General features: G+C 46.8%; 1 long non-coding RNA gene across 3 annotated transcripts in view; it reads right to left on the reverse strand.

Annotated features, from left to right (window-relative positions):
* Positions 1–3,588, reverse strand: part of LOC134986602 (uncharacterized) — a 62,603-nt gene extending 59,015 nt beyond the window's left edge. The window contains exon 1 of one of the 3 annotated variants that reach the window (XR_010192467.1): positions 3,282–3,588. This is a non-coding gene — a long non-coding RNA (uncharacterized LOC134986602). The remainder of the gene's footprint in view (positions 1–3,281) is intronic. The other 2 variants (XR_010192462.1, XR_010192456.1) reach the window with 2 other exon arrangements.
* Positions 3,589–15,061: the final 11,473 nt, after the last annotated feature.

Raw genomic sequence — 15,061 nt, forward strand, 5'->3', positions numbered from 1 at the left:
CAGTGTCACGCAGGATGGCCCTTCCAATAAACACTCCCCAAACAGCACATGACGCAAAGAAAAAAAGAGGCGCAATGAGGTAGCTGTGTGAGTAAGATAAGCGACCCTAGTGGCCGACACAAACACCGGGCCCATCTAGGAGTGGCACTGCAGTGTCACGCAGGATGGCCCTTCCAAAAAACACTCCCCAAACAGCACATGACGCAAAGAAAAAAAGAGGCGCAATGAGGTAGCTGTGTGAGTAAGATAAGCGACCCTAGTGGCCGACACAAACACCGGGCCCATCTAGGAGTGGCACTGCAGTTTTCTAGCGAGAGGCTGAGTGCTTCCATCCTCATGTGAAGCTGAACCACTAGCCATGAACATAGGCCAGGGCCTCAGCCGTTCCTTGCCACTCCGTGTGGTAAATGGCATATTGGCAAGTTTACGCTTCTCCTCCGACAATTTTATTTTAGATTTTGGAGTCCTTTTTTTACTGATATTTGGTGTTTTGGATTTTACATGCTCTGTACTATGACATTGGGCATCGGCCTTGGCAGACGACGTTGCTGGCATTTCATCGTCTCGGCCATGACTAGTGGCAGCAGCTTCAGCACAAGGTGGAAGTGGATCTTGATCTTTCCCTAATTTTGGAACCTCAACATTTTTGTTCTCCATATTTTAATAGGCACAACTAAAAGGCACCTCAGGTAAACAATGGAGATGGATGGATACTAGTATACTTATGGATGGACGAGCGACTGCCGACACAGAGGTAGCTACAGCCGTGGACTACCGTACTGTGTCTGCTGCTAATATAGACTGGATGATAATGAGATGAAATCAATATATATATATATATATAATATCACTAGTACTGCAGCCGGACAGGTATATATATTTATTATGTAATGACTGATGACGGACCTGCTGGACACTGTCAGCTCAGCAGCACCGCAGACTGCTACAGTAAGCTACTATAGTAGTATGTATAAAGAAGAAAGAAAAAAAAAAAACCACGGGTAGGTGGTATACAATTATGGATGGACTAGCGACTGCCGACACAGAGGTAGCTACAGCCGTGGACTACCGTACTGTGTCTGCTGCTAATATAGACTGGATGATAATGAGATGAAATCAATATATATATATATATATATATATATATATAATATCACACTAGTACTGCAGCCGGACAGGTAGATATATTTATTATGTAATGACTGATGACGGACCTGCTGGACACTGTCAGCTCAGCAGCACCGCAGACTGCTACAGTAAGCTACTATAGTAGTATGTATAAAGAAGAAGAAGAAAAAACCACGGGTAGGTGGTATACAATTATGGATGGACGAGCGACTGCCGACACAGAGGTAGCTACAGCCGTGGACTACCGTACTGTGTCTGCTGCTAATATAGACTGGATGATAATGAGATGAAATCAATATATATATATATATATATATATAATATCACTAGTACTGCAGCCGGACAGGTATATATATTTATTATGTAATGACTGATGACGGACCTGCTGGACACTGTCAGCTCAGCAGCACCGCAGACTGCTACAGTAAGCTACTATAGTAGTATGTATAAAGAAGAAGAAAGAAAAAAAAAACGGGTAGGTGGTATACAATATTATATATATATATATATATATTATATATATTAAACTGGTGGTGATTATTAAACTGGTGGTCAGGTCACTGGTCACACTATCAGCAACTTGCAAATAGTACTCCTAAGCAGACAATCACAATATATATTATACTGGTGGTCAGTGTGGTCACAATGGCAGTGTGGCACTCTGGCAGCAAAAGTGTGCACTGTACGTTATATGTACTCCTGAGTCCTGCTCTCAGACTCTAACTGCTCCCCACTGTCAGTGTCTCCCCCACAAGTCAGATATACATTATACAGTCACACTATCTATCTATCACTTCAGCAAGTAGTAGTACTCCTCCTAAAGTACTCCTCCTAATGCTCCCCAAAATTACTACTGTGTCTCTCTCTACTCTAGTCTCACTCTCTTCTCTATAAACGGAGAGGACGCCAGCCACGTCCTCTCCCTATGAATCTCAATGCACGTGTGAAAATGGCGGCGACGCGCGGCTCCTTATATAGAATCCGAGTCTCGCGATAGAATCCGAGCCTCGCGAGAATCCGACAGCGGGATGATGACGTTCGGGCGCGCTCGGGTTAACCGAGCAAGGCGGGAAGATCCGAGTCGCTCGGCCCCGTGTAAAAAAAAAATGAAGTTCGGGCGGGTTCGGATTCCGAGGAACCGAACCCGCTCATCTCTAGTAAAAATGCATTAATAATGTGCAACATATGTGTAATCGGCACTATGTGTGTCATTATGTGTATAAGGGCATTAATAATGTGCGGCATATGTGTAACAGGGTACTACTGTATGTGTGCAATTATGTGTATAGGGGCACTAATAATGTGCAACAAATGTGTAGGGGGCACTATGTGGGTCATTATGTGTATAAGGGCATTAATAATGTGCGGCATATGTGTAAGGGACATTATGTGTAAAAGGGCATTAATCAGGGTTGGCATAATGTTGAAGGTGCATTATGTTTATAAGGACATTAATAATGTGTCTCATATGTGTAAGGGGCATTACTGTGTGGAATTGTGTATAAATGCATTACTAATGTGTGGCATTATGTGTATAAGGTGCTCTACTATGTGGCGCTGCGTATAGAAATGGCACTACTGTGTCATCTAATGTGAATAAAGAGCAATAGGGTGTGGTGTAATGTGAATAAGGAGCAATTCAGTGTGATGTAATGTGAATAAGGGGCACTACTGTGAGGAGTAACGTTTATAAGGTAAAATGATACTACTGTGGGATGTAATATGAATTATGGACACTATCGCATGATCAAATGTGAATAAAGTTGCAGTGCTGTGTGGCGTACTTGGAATTGGGGTTACTATTGTGTGGCCATGCCCCTTGCCAGCAAAAACACACCCCTTTTTGGGCTGTGCAAACTGTTCCTATTTAAAGTAAAGGGGGTACAAACACCAAAATAAGGACTGCTATGGGTGAGGGGTGATGGTGCTGGGAAAGAGGTGCAAGGTCAGAGGCGGAACTAGCGGCGGTGCTAGGGGGCACCAGCCAAAATCTTGCCTAGGGCATCATATTGGTTAGGGACGGCTCTGCTTCTACTGCCTGTCTTCCAGTACGCACTTTGGCAATATATATGTGTATATTGATATAGCTCTACTATCAATGTCTATGGGGTGCTCTGTAATGTTCATTTAATTGTCTGTCCCACAGCACTCACTTTACTGACAGGTATCCATCAGGCCAGTAGGGTGAATTCCTCCTCTGGTGGTGTCCGCCTAAGCTCCGCCTCGGAGCGGGAGCCCGCCTCTCTCCTAGATCATCATTCGCTAGGTCGCTCCGGGTTCCACCTCTCAACACCGCATAAGCACCTAGGCACCCTGGGCGTCTGGAAGCGCTGACCGCATCTGGCGTGGTATCTCTGTGTCTCTCAGTCGCTGCTTTAACACTGCCAGTCCTGCTGTTGTACCTCCCGTGCCTCTGCCGGTAAATTAACTGCCTATAACTGCCTCTTTTCCCCGCAGCTGCTTCTTATATCCTGTCAACCTGTCATATTATAATAATAATCTATGCAATCCATACAATATATGTATATCAATTATCTACTATGCACATATATATGTCCAATATTTTCATAGCATATGTACAATGTAATGTAATTATTATACCTATACACATTTACACGCTATTAATTATCTACTTTAATTACCCTATACCGTGAATATGTAATGGTGTCACTTTCCAGAATATTAATATATGTAGACATGTGTATAGTGGCTACACTTATATGTTACACTACATCACTACACTACATCCCATTATGTGCTACTCCACATCAGTGCACTACATGCCTCTATATACTGCAATACATTACAACACTGCATCCCTACACTACTGTGCATCCCCTTATTTGCTACACCACATCAGTGCACTACATACCCCTATATACTGCAATACATTAATACACTACATACCCTATATGGTACACTACATCACTACACTACATCCTCCTTTAAGCTACACCAAATCCCCCCTCTGGGAGGCAAAGCGGAGGTTGATACTGCTAACTGGGAGCACAGTGACGATAATAAAGTCTGTCTTTAAACTCACCACAAAGCTGCTGTAGTGATACTCTGAGAGCTGGAGGTTGTCCAGGCTCAAGTGGATAACTAGCAAAGTGAGCCTTTGATTTCTGTAACATTGGTGACTGCACCTGTTAACAAGCAAAAGCCTATGTCCTCTCAATGGTGTGTAGCCGGCAGCTTGTTATCAGTTGGTGCTGGGCAGGCAGCCGGGATCATAACCTGCTGAAAAACAAAGTACCAACAGCTTGCTTCTATAGCTTGTACAGTGCACCGCACGCTAGTCACAGCACTGCATGGCAAAGAAGAGAGTTTAAGACAGTGGCCAGCATAGGAGAGATCCCAGGTACTGGAGCTCACCCCCACAGCGTCGGAGACAGCTGTGGGCAGACAGGGGGTGTCAGAGACACAGCCCCGGGAGTTGTCTGCTGTCTCACTGGAGCTGCATAAAACTCCTGCTTCTCTGTAACTCCTCTGTGCCCCCTCAAATCCTGCACCCAGGGCACATGCCCCCTTAGTCCCCCCCAGTTGCAACCCTGCCATTTGTAATCTTTTTAATTGCTAAAACAAATAAGGTATAGCTACGTGAGTCCCCAACTGACAGCCAAAGTGCACTCTTCCTCATGGGGTGATGTATCAAACTTTGGAGAGAGATAAAGTACCAATCAGTCAGCTTCTAACTGTCATTTTACAGGCTGTGTTTGAAAAATGACAGAAGTTGATTGGTTGGTGCTTTATCTATCTCCACTTCATCTCTATACAAGCCTTGATACAACTCCCACCATATGTGTAAGGATGCTAAATATGCTCTTCACTCGCTTCACCCTTCCACCTAGGAGAAGTATGCACAGTGAGGCCTCGCTGCGGGGAAATTAATCAAGTACAGTATTTGCATTCAGAATATATGAGTGGAACAACCATGGGAAGAGTGATATTGTGAGTCATTTATTTTATGAGTTTTAGTCAGCCTTCAAAGAGAGTAAGAAGGGAAACTAGAGTCCTGAGCTTACACTATTTTATTTATTATTCACTATGAATGTAGTTGAATTTTTCATGATTATTCCTTTCTGCATCATGTCACGATCCGGGTATCTGGATGCCATTATTTGCCATTTAGATGTCTCCTGAGGCTGGCTCAGCGTTCCAGGGCCGGATCTCACCTGTGTTACTGATGTCCATGCTCTACATCTCCCTCCTGTCACTCTGAGACGCTGTCATAGCGGCATCACGTTTGGCGTCTCCAGCCTCTGCGGCCTCCGCCGCCGCTCCTGTGATTCCGGATTACTGATTGTCAGTGTGGCGTTTCATGTCTGCCGCGATCTCCGCTGTCATCCATGTGGTTCCAGTGTGCAGGTTGCCGGTGTGACGTCTCCTGCCCTCCGCGGTCTGCGCCGCCATTACTGCCGAATCTCCACATGGTTTCTCAAACTAACTTTCCCTCCAAGTGCTAACATCGGCGCAGCCATGTTGGTTTCAATCACATGCCTCAGTTTCCACTAATCCGCTGCTTCTGGAATCTGCATAATTGCCCAGCCAATGCCTGCCTTGCTGCAGGTATAAGTATCCTGTGTCTGGGCCAGGAAGAGGTCAGTGCTTTGGTTGTCAAACCTTGTTCCAGTCTCTCTCTCTCCTGTGATTGTTTCTCCAGGTTTCCAGCTCCTGTTACCAGCAGCCACTAGAGACCCGCACCTGCTTTCCATCTTGCGGTGCAGCCTGACTCTGCAGTCCTCCGTGACTACTCCAGCTTCCAGCTACAAACCATCTGCTTCCAGCGATCAGCTTCCAGCAGTATCCAGCTTCCTTAAAGTGCCGGTGTTGTTCCAACGGATACCTCCATATCAGCAGTATCCACAAACCATCGGTAACCACCTTTCACCTTTCCAATATCCACGCTCCCTAGCTTCATCTCATCACCTGGCTGGTTCCATCCAGCATCCACTCCGTGCTTTCATCATCTGGCTGGTTCCATCCAGCATTCACAGCAGTCCTTTCAGCTACAGTGATCCAGCTCCAAGAATTACATCTGCTGACGTGTTCCTCGGCTATCCTCACTACTACAGACAGGCCTGGTAAGGACAATCCATCTATGGGACTTTAACATCTGATCCATATCCTACCAGTGCTCTGTGGCTCCAGCCAAGGTCTGAGTGATCCAGGAACTGTACCCTTTTATCACTGCTTATTCTTTATTTACTGCTGTGCAAAATACGGAGTTTGTTAATAAAACTTTTATTGACTTTTAAACCCTTGTTGTCATGGTCATACCTTCGGGTGATCCTTCTCCACTGCACTTACATGTCCAAGGGTCTGATTTAACCTTCCAAGTTTAAGTTTATCCCAGCCCCTACAACTGAGGCTTCCTCCTGTCAGCCTAGACCCTCAGTTGTGACAGTAAGCACTGACCTCATGAATCCAGCCGGAGACCAGGATCAAGCGGCCAGGCCGATGCAAGAACTGGCAGCCAGACTCAAGCATCAGGAGGCTGCACCAGGCCACATTATCCGCTGTCTCCAGGATCTCTCTACTCGGCTGGATGGGATCCAAACGACCCTCCGTGGATCTGGCGCATCCGGTGCGTCTACCACAGTGACACCAGCTGTGTCCCCACCCACCTTACCCATTTCTGCTCCACGTCTTCATCTTCCAACACCAGCAAAATTTGATGGATCTCCAAGATTCTGCAGGGGATTTCTCAATCAATGTGAAATTCACTTTGAGCTACAACCCGGCAGTTTTCCCAGTGACCGTACTAAAATTGCCTATATTATTTCCCTTCTTAGTGGCTCAGCCCTTGACTGGGCATCACCTTTATGGGAGAAGTCTGATACCCTGCTGTCCTCCTATACTGACTTTGTAACAACATTCAGGCGCATCTTCGACGAGCCAGGCCGAATAACTTCAGCTTCTTCTGAGATTCTCCGTTTACGCCAAGGAACGCGTACTGTGGGGCAGTATCTTATACAGTTCAAGATCCTGGCATCCGAACTGGCATGGAACGACGAAGCCCTGTATGCTGCATTCTGGCATGGCTTATCAGAACGCATCAAGGATGAGTTAGCTACCAGAGACTTGCCCTCTAAATTGGATGAGCTAATCTCTTTATGCACAAAAGTTGATCTACGGTTCAGAGAAAGAGCAACTGAGCGGGGAAGGTCTTCTATTCCAAAATCTTCTGTTCCTCCTCCTCGTCAACCGTCTCCATCCAACGATGAACCCATGCAAATTGGTCGTTCCCGTCTATCTCCTGCTGAGCGCCGAAGACGTCTTTCCGAGTCCCTCTGTCTTTACTGTGCAGCTCCGTCTCACGCAATCAATGCTTGTTCCAAACGTCCGGGAAACTTCAAGTCCTAGCTCGCCAAGGAGAGGGCCAGCTAGGAGTAATGCTTTCCTCTCCATTTCCTCATGATTGTAATCTCCCAGTCTCGCTTCAAATTGCTCAACGTTATAGGAACGTCATTTCCCTCCTAGATTCCGGAGCAGCTGGGAATTTCATAACTGAAGCATATGTTAAACGGTGGTCCCTACCCACCGAGAGACTTTCCTCATCTATTTCCTTGACTGCCGTGGATGGCAGTAAGATTTTTGATGCCGTTATTTCTCTAAGGACTCTACCAGTTCGTCTGAAAGTAGGAGTTCTTCATTCAGAATTTATTTCTTTTTTAGTGATTCCAAGAGCCACACATCCAGTGGTTTTGGGCCTTCCATGGCTTCGTCTCCACAATCCATCGATTGACTGGAAGACTACGCAAATACTAGCATGGGGTCCCTCCTGTGCTGAGACCTGTTTGTCCAAAGTGCTTCCTGTTTGTTCTTCCTCCTCTAGGTCGTCTGATGTTCCACCTCCTCCATATCGAGACTACACGGACGTGTTCAGTAAAGCTTCTGCTGACATCCTTCCTCCTCATAGGGAATGGGACTGTCCAATTGATCTCATCCCAGGGAAGGTTCCACCTCGAGGCCGAACTTACCCGTTGTCCATACCAGAGACGCATTCTATGGAAGAATACATTAAGGAGAATCTGGCGAAGGGTTTCATCTGACCTTCTTCTTCCCCAGCAGGTGCAGGTTTCTTCTTCGTGAAGAAGAAAGACGGTGGCTTGCGGCCGTGCATCGACTACAGAGGCTTGAACGACATTACCGTTAAAAACCGATATCCTTTACCCTTGATTACAGAACTCTTCGATAGAGTTGGATTTGAGGGGTGCCTACAATCTCATCCGGATCAGAGAGGGTGATGAGTGGAAGACCGCCTTTAATACCCGTGATGGACATTATGAGTACCTCGTCATGCCCTTCGGATTAAGTAATGCTCCAGCTGTCTTCCAGCATTTCGTGAATGAGATCTTCAGAGACATCTTATATCGCCATGTCGTGGTTTATCTAGATGATATACTCATCTTTGCCAATAATCTATAGGAACATCGTTTCTGGGTAAAGGAGGTTCTGTCCCGTCTCCGAGTCAATCAACTCTATTGCAAATTAGAGAAATGTGTTTTTGAAGTCAAATCCATTCCGTTTCTAGGCTACATTGTGTCCGGTTCCGGACTAGAGATGGATCCTGAGAAACTACAAGCAATCCAGAATTGGCCGATACCCTTAACCCTCAAAGGGGTCCAGAGGTTTTTAGGATTCGCCAATTACTACAGAAAGTTTATACGAGACTTTTTCACCATTGTGGTGCCTATCACTGCGTTGACTAAGAAGGGTGCTAATCCGTCCAAGTGGTCTGAAGAAGCTACGCAAGCTTTTCATCTTTTAAAGCAACGATTCATCTCTGCTCTGGTTTTTAAACAGCCTGACATCGACTCTCCTTTCATCCTAGAGGTGGATGCCTCCTCCGTTGGAGTAGGAGCGGTGTTATCCCAGAGAGCTAAAGATGGTCATCTACATCCTTGCAGTTTCTTCTCCCGGAAGTTCTCCCCAGCTGAGCGCAACTATGCCATTGGCGATCAGGAGTTGCTGGCAATCAAACTCGCTCTAGAGGAGTGGAGATATCTGTTGAAGGGAGCTTCTCATTCAGTTACCATACTCACCGACCACAAGAATCTTTTATATCTGAAAGGCGCACAATGTCTTAACCCTCGTCAGGCCAGATGGGCACTTTTCTTTTCCAGGTTCGACTTTAAACTCCAGTTCTGTCCGGGCTCTCAGAATCGCAAGGCCGATGCCCTTTCCCGCTCTTGGGAGCAAGAAAATGAGTCGGAGTCTTCTGACAAGCATCCTATTATTAATCCGTTGGCATTCTCCACGGTAAGGATGGACTCTACGCCCCCACCAGGGAAAAGTTTTGTGAAACCAGTATTAAGGAAGAAGCTTATGCATTGGGCCCATGCTTCCCGTTTCGCCGGACATACAGACATTCAGAAAACCCTTGAGTTTATCTCTAGGTCTTATTGGTGGCCAACTCTGAAGAAGGACGTCATGGAGTTTATTGCATCTTGCCCAAAATGTGCCTAACACAAAGTATCCCGCCAGTCACCTGCGGGGCAACTGGTTCCATTATCCGTTCCCCGTCGACCATGGACCCATTTGTCGATGGACTTTGTTACAGACCTGCCTATGTGCAACAAGTTTAATACCATCTGGGTGGTAGTTGACCGATTCACCAAGATGGCACATTTCATTCCTCTCACCGGTCTTCCGTCAGCTTCCAAGTTGGCTCAAGTATTCATTCAAGAAATCTTCCGACTTCACGGTCTTCCTGAAGAGATCATCTCTGATAGAGGAGTACAATTTGTAGCCAAGTTCTGGCAAAGTTTGTGTCAAGCCCTCCAAGTCAAATTAAAGTTTTCTACAGCTTACCATCCTCAGACCAATGGTCAAACTGAGAGGGTGAATCAGGACTTGGAGGCCTTCCTCCGCATTTATGTATCTTCCTCTCAAGACGACTGGGTTCAACTCCTTCCCTGGGCCGAGTTCAGCCATAACAACCAATATCATTCCTCATCTTCTTCAACTCCATTCTTCATTAACTATGGATTACACCCTAAAGTTCCAGAATTTCAGCTGATTCCAGCAACTTCAGTACCAGCAGTGGATATCCCCTTATGCCAGTTTTCAAATAACTGGAAAAATGTACGAGCGGCTCTGCTCAAAGCATCATTCAGGTACAAGAAGTTTGCGGATCGGAAGCGTAGGGTAGTTCCTGCTCTCAAGGTGGGTGATCGTGTGTGGTTATCTACGAAGAATCTGAGGTTAAGAGTTCCCAGCATGAAGTTTGCACCTCGTTACATCGGTCCTTTTCGAGTTGAACAAGTCGTCAATCCTGTTGCTTACAGACTCCAGTTACCCCCCTTCTTGAAAATACCTAGGACATTCCATGTTTCCCTTCTGAAACCACTGATTCTGAATCGCTTTCACTCTGCACTTCCTCCGTCTCCTAAAGTCCAGACTCAACGGGGAGTTGAGTATGAAGTTGCCAAGATTTTGAATTCACGTTTCCGTTACGGTCAGTTGCAATATCTTATCGACTGGAAGGGCTATGGTCCTGAAGAACGCTCTTGGACCAATGCTTCGGATGTCCATGCTCCTGCCTTGGTCCGGAATTTCCACTCTAAATTTCCTCAGAAGCCTAAGAAGTGTCCTGGGGCCACTCCTAAAGGGGGGGTGCTGTCACGATCCGGGTATCTGGATGCCATTATTTGCCATTTAGATGTCTCCTGAGGCTGGCTCAGCGTTCCAGGGCCGGATCTCACCTGTGTTACTGATGTCCATGCTCTACATCTCCCTCCTGTCACTCTGAGACGCTGTCATAGCGGCATCACGTTTGGCGTCTCCAGCCTCTGCGGCCTCCGCCGCCGCTCCTGTGATTCCGGATTACTGATTGTCAGTGTGGCGTTTCATGTCTGCCGCGATCTCCGCTGTCATCCATGTGGTTCCAGTGTGCAGGTTGCCAGTGTGACGTCTCCTGCCCTCCGCGGTCTGCACCGCCATTACTGCCGAATCTCCACATGGTTTCTCAAACTAACTTTCCCTCCAAGTGCTAACATCGGCGCAGCCATGTTGGTTTCAATCACATGCCTCAGTTTCCACTAATCCGCTGCTTCTGGAATCTGCATAATTGCCCAGCCAATGCCTGCCTTGCTGCAGGTATAAGTATCCTGTGTCTGGGCCAGGAAGAGGTCAGTGCTTTGGTTGTCAAACCTTGTTCCAGTCTCTCTCTCTCCTGTGATTGTTTCTCCAGGTTTCCAGCTCCTGTTACCAGCAGCCACTAGAGACCCGCACCTGCTTTCCATCTTGCGGTGCAGCCTGACTCTGCAGTCCTCCGTGACTACTCCAGCTTCCAGCTACAAACCATCTGCTTCCAGCGATCAGCTTCCAGCAGTATCCAGCTTCCTTAAAGTGCCGGTGTTGTTCCAACGGATACCTCCATATCAGCAGTATCCACAAACCATCGGTAACCACCTTTCACCTTTCCAGTATCCACGCTCCCTAGCTTCATCTCATCACCTGGCTGGTTCCATCCAGCATCCACTCCGTGCTTCCATCATCTGGCTGGTTCCATCCAGCATTCACAGCAGTCCTTTCAGCTACAGTGATCCAGCTCCAAGAATTACATCTGCTGACGTGTTCCTCGGCTATCCTCACTACTACAGACAGGCCTGGTAAGGACAATACATCTATGGGACTTTAACATCTGATCCATATCCTACCAGTGCTCTGTGGCTCCAGCCAAGGTCTGAGTGATCCAGGAACTGTACCCTTTTATCACTGCTTATTCTTTATTTACTGCTGTGCAAAATACGGAGTTTGTTAATAAAACTTTTTTTGACTTTTAAACCCTGGTTGTCATGGTCACACCTTCGGGTGATCCTTCTCCACTACACTTACATGTCCAGGGGTCTGATTAAACCTTCCAAGTTTAAGTTTATCCCAGCCCCTACAACTGAGGCTTCCTCCTGTCAGCCTAGACCCTCAGTTGTGACACATCACATGCTCTTGCCATAAAAAAATAAGCTTTTGCTGTAAAGTTTGCATGATGTGTGCTCATTGGGCAGGTGCAGGACAGGGTTTCCTATGTTGACTCCTGTGTGACATACAGATACATCCAACAATCAAGCCACAATGCCCAAGAAACTACCTGGGTGGCAGCAGTTCAGGAGCAAGGCGATTTTGCTCCTTGTGCTGGTCCAGCCCCTAAACATGTGATGTCATGATGTCGTGACAAAGGTGGCAGGGCTGCTGGCACAGGAAGTACAGTAATGCCCAGAACATCCTTAAGATTCTCCAGGCAGCTGTACAGGCTACAGAGTGCATGGCCAGAACATCCAAAGGACACTCCAGGCAGTCTGTAGCAGTTTTACAGGCTGCAGGGTGTAGTTCTAGACACCTTGCAAGTCAAAGGCAGCTGCGTTGGGGCAGCCATGGTGCCAGCCCCAGAGCACTGTGCTACCACACCCCAATGTACAGCCCTGTGTGGAGACACTACCAAGTATGAGATGCATTCACCTTTCCTCTCTAGCGTAAAGCAAAGTTATCTTGAGAGTCCCTGTTTGTAACATACTGTAGATCCTACTGCTAGGAACACCTTCAGGTTTATCCACCCTTGTAGTTTCAGTTTAACATCTGGCTCACTGATCTACGAGTTCAAACTGGACAGTTATCACTAAGGAGTGCTCACATACTCCCTAATCCACTCCTCATCCAGAGCAAACAATTGTACAACACTGTAAAACCAGTTGAAACAGGGATGCAGTCAAAATGCCGGTGGTTGGGATCCTGATCAGGAATCCCGTCAGCCGGCATTTTACCGACGGCTGCCGTCTCGACACCCGCCCCTAATTCCCACTTGGTTGGTAGGTCGCCACCAGGCCCGCAGCGTGGCAAGTGCAGCTAGCCCGCAAGGGGACTCGCTGCCTCACTGCCGGTATTCAGGCAGACAGGATGCCAGTGTTGGGATACTGACAGCCGGCATCCCGTCAGCAGGTACATCATACGAGACACTTGAAACATGCACAAAAGAGAATCAGAAATGTAACTTCTGTATCATCCTGCTGTGTCTCAAATTCTGATTTGACATTTTGGGGGTCATTCCGAGTTGATCGCTAGCTGCATTCGTTCACTGTGCAGCGACGAGGCAAAAAAATGACACTTCTGCGCATGCATATGTGGCGCAATGCGCACGCGTGACGTACTTTTACAATGAATGTTGTAGTTTCACACAGGGTCTAGCGAAGCTTTCCAGTCGCATTAGCTGCCGCAGAGTGATTGCCATGAAGTGGGTGTTCCTGGGTGTCAATAGACCGTTTTCAGGGAGTGTTCGGAAAAACGCAGGCGTGCCAGAAAAAACGCAGGGTGGCTAGGCGAACGCAGGGCATGTTTGTGACGTCAAAACAGGAACTGAATGGTCTGAAGTGATCGCAAGCACTGAGTAGGTTTTGAGCTACTCTGAAACTGCACAAAAAAACGTTGTGGCCGCTCTGCGATCCTTTCGTTCGCACTTCTGCTAAGCTAACATACACTCCCAGTGGGAGGCGGCATAGCGTTTGCATGGCTGCTAAAAACAGCTAGCGAGCGATCAACTCGGAATGACCACCTTTGTGCATGGTGTTATGTAGGTGGGAGGTTCCTATAAAGAGGATCCTTAGTGGAAGTAACGTAGTATTGGAGAGTAATTGTGCTACCTGAAGACTATTTTCATGCTGGCTGCGGAGGACATGAGATAAGAACATTACAATTAGGCTTTGTGATGAAACCATGGATGTAGAAATGGGACAATTTTAGATATTATTTGATGCAGCATTTATAGCTTTCTTGATAGTAGACTGTTATACTTGTTAATCATTATATACTGTACATGCAGATAGTTGAATAATGTTGGGTATATATACTCATCAGATTAAGTTGGTGTGAGGGATCTTGAACATTCACCTCTTCTAGTATCTCATGAGCAGGAGCACCGAGGTACTAATTGCCTGGGTCCCGGCCTGTTTAATGTGCCCAATGGGTCCCTGGCCAGCTGCATTGCAATGAGAGGTGTCACTTCCTGGTGCTGTGCACTGTATCTTACATTGTTTTTTTATGGAGGGGTGGTAGTGCCATACCTCAACACCCCTTTCAGTACCTGAATCCTGTGGCTGTCTTAATGGCCCTGCTCATGAGTGTGTACTTACTTCAATTCTTCCTAATAAGCAGTATATTCAACGGAAAGAGGAGCACTGTCTCCTCTGCCAGATGCTGCTCTCCCCTCCTCAGACATTTTCTCTTTCGCCTTGGTGTTTATATCGGAATCATTTTTCTGCAGTTTTCCTATCTCCTTTTCAATGTACCCACTGCATTTACAGCTCCGTACACCCCTGCCCACATCTGTCATTTAAGCTCATTGAGGTTTGGCAGCTTGGAAGCCCAAAATGCACTAATAGCACAGGATGACAGTGGAACTAGAGCACAGCGCAAATCTGACATTTCTGCCAGATGGAGTACTGACATTTCTGTCTCCTTCCCCCATCTTCTGCTACTTGCTGCTGTACCGGAATGTTCTGTCCTCTCCCACTAGCCATCCTTACAAATATTAACAAATAGGACAGAAAACGCAGAGAAAAAAGACAATAGCAACATTTAAGCAGGGTACACACTATAAGATATATTGGATGATGTTGTGATGCCACTAGGCAACACACAAGCAAACAATAGGCCAGTGCCGTAACTAGGCATTTTAGCGCTGTGTGCAAGAAACGACAGTGGCGCCCCCCCCATGTAAGATAGGGGCAGTGCGCGCCGTAGGTGCGCGAAAAATTTATAGGGGCTTGGCTTCACTGGGAAGGGGCGTGGCCACAAAATAATAGCAATTCATACTACGGTGCACAGTAGTCTACATTATTCAAATTACGCTGCACAGTAGCACCACTACACCAGGTAGAGCCCCTTTTATACATTACAGCAGACAGTGTCCCCCTTTTTACACATTACAGCAGCCAGT

Source organism: Pseudophryne corroboree, chromosome 2, assembly GCF_028390025.1.
Source record: "Pseudophryne corroboree isolate aPseCor3 chromosome 2, aPseCor3.hap2, whole genome shotgun sequence".
NCBI classification, from domain to species: Eukaryota; Metazoa; Chordata; class Amphibia; order Anura; family Myobatrachidae; genus Pseudophryne; species Pseudophryne corroboree.